Source organism: Salvia miltiorrhiza, chromosome 5, assembly GCF_028751815.1.
Source record: "Salvia miltiorrhiza cultivar Shanhuang (shh) chromosome 5, IMPLAD_Smil_shh, whole genome shotgun sequence".
Taxonomy (NCBI): Eukaryota; Viridiplantae; Streptophyta; class Magnoliopsida; order Lamiales; family Lamiaceae; genus Salvia; species Salvia miltiorrhiza.
This window is the reverse complement of record NC_080391.1, coordinates 56,352,357-56,354,804: the sequence shown is the minus strand read 5'-3', so window position 1 is coordinate 56,354,804 and position 2,448 is coordinate 56,352,357. Positions and strand designations below refer to the sequence as shown.

Sequence of the window (2,448 nt, the reverse complement as noted above, 5' to 3'; positions counted from 1 at the left end):
AAATCTAATCGTTTGCTACCATATTTTTCTTTTGTATTTTTTTGATCATGTGTAAATATCCCTTGTTTTTTTTTTTTTTTTTTTTGTAATAGTGAGAAATGCAATATCGACTTCTAACTTCTCACCAAGGTTGAATCGTAATCTAAGTTCCCAACCATTGCAAAATATTACAACATATTTACTCTAATAGTTAATCACCAATTGTTGAAAGTCTCAACGTTTTACTCAATGTAATCAATATTTTGAAAGAGGCTAAATATACAAAACCCAATTACGAAGGCCCAATATTTTGATATGATACTACATAATTGAGGCCCACATTATGGATAAATAGTCACGTAGAAAAACCACTTTTCATTATCGGTTCCATTTTTATCGCATATCATTTTTGTTGTGGAGCTCACTTTTATGCACCTAGTGTATTTGCTAGTGGTGTGAGAAGATGCGTGGATTTTTGTTAATGGCTTTATGCGAAATCGGTTCATTGGTTGATCAATTCGAGTGAGCAGCTACCACAATATCATAGGGTATTGCTCCTCTTATTCACTATGTGTACAAATTAGCTCCCAAACTTCAAAAAAATCGCACACTTAAGCCCCTCTGACTTAACGCCGTCAGTCAACGTTAGTCAATTTTTTTTAATTCAAAAACTGGGGCCCACCTGCAACTTTTTCTGCATATTCCTTATTTTCTTCTTCTTCTTCCCTAGCGCTCATCTTCCTTAGCATATCCTCGGCAAAGAAATGGTGACGCCGACGGAGATAGAGGAGGTCTTATCCATGTGGACCGGCATTCCTCTCGTGAAAATGGTGACGCTCAGCAGCTTTGGTGACGCGAACTGCATGGAGCAACTGCGGGTGCACTGCTCCACGGCCATAGAGACCGACGACGCAACCCTAGCCCAGCAGATCCTCTGAGTTCTCAACAACATCGCCCGCGCTGCTAGGAGCGGCTCCTGCAAGCTACTCACCGCCGTCGCCAACGTCCACGCCACCGACCAACCAAAAATTCTCCATCATCGAGCTCACCGGCTACGTCGATCTCACCTACGAGGAGCTAGGGTTGAAAATCGTCAATTTTGCCAGATCCCAAAACGTGGCGATGAAATTCAAAGTGATTCTGTCGAGCTCCTTCGAAGGATTCTCGTCGCTGATCGAGCAACTGAGGGCAATCGGCACCGGCATCGGCGCCGACGGCGAAGCCCTAATTATAAACTACCAGATGATGATGCACTACATACCGGGGTGAACCCTAGCTAACGCCCCTAATTCCCTCCACACAATGTTTCTAAAGGCAGTGTAGGGGCTGAGTTCGAAGGTGGTGGTGGTAGTGGACGAGGACGCTGATTTGACGTCGGGGAATCTCATGAGCCGGCTGAGGGCGGCGTACAACTATCTATGGATACCGTACGGCACGGTGGAGATGTTCTTTCCGCCGGAGAGCCGGCATCAGTAGTGGTAAGAGGCGGACATGTGGTGGAAGATCGAGAATATGATCGCGCAGGAGGGGCCGCAGATGGTGGAGCGGCTGGAGCTGGGGAGAAGTGGGTGCAGAGGATGAGAAGAAGTTGCAGGTGGGCCCCAATTGGAATTAAAAAAAATAGTAACGTTAACTGACGGCGTTTGGTCAGAGGGGTTTAAGTGTACGATTTTTTGAACTTTAGGGGCTAATTTGCACATACAGTGAGGAAGAGGATCCAATACGCTATAGGGGCTTATACTTAAAGGGTCTATCTGCACCTTAACCCTTATAGTTATAATTAAATTAAAGGTTTATTTATAAATTATATTTTTCCTTTTTATTTCCTTTTTCTTTAGCATCTTACCTTTCATTTTATTTCTTTTTAAAAATTTTAAATTTTACTAAATATAAAATAGAAACAATAGGGCCGAATGGCCCTATTCAACATACATCATCAAATTTTGTCCACCATTTGAAAAAACATAAATTTTGGCCATTTTTTGTATGTCATGACTATTCTACCCTTCTCTCTCTCTCCTCTCTCTTTCTCATCTCCCTCTCTCTCTCTCTCCAGCGGCTCCTCTCTCTTTCTCATCTCCCTCTCTCTGCTCCAGCGGCTCCTCTCTCTTTCTCATCTCCTTCTCTCTCTCTCTCTCTCCAGCGGCTGCGCGGCAGCGGCGCCAAGCTTGGAGAATTCGTTGGAGCTCTCGCGGCGGTGGTGAAGGGGATCCTCCCTCTCTCTCTCTCCAGCGGCTGCCGCTCTCTCCTCTCTCTTTCTCATCTCCCCCTCTCTCTCTCTCCAGCGCGCCGCCTGGGCAGAATTCGTCAGAGTAGAGGATGAGGCGGCGGCGGCAGATCTGGTCTGATGAGGCGGCGGCGGTGGATCTGATCTGATCGTTGCGCCGCCTCCTCCATCTGCAGATCTGATCTCCGCCTCCTTCGATTTCAGCCATGGCAGATCTGATCTGATCTGTGCAGCTCCGCCTC

The 2,448-nt window shown here is 46.0% G+C and overlaps 1 pseudogene; it reads left to right on the top strand.

The window, feature by feature from the left end:
• Window positions 1-743: 743 nt before the first annotated feature.
• On the top strand, window positions 744-1,744 carry LOC131026165 (putative scarecrow-like protein 16; annotated as a pseudogene).
• The last annotated feature ends 704 nt before the right edge of the window (window positions 1,745-2,448 follow it).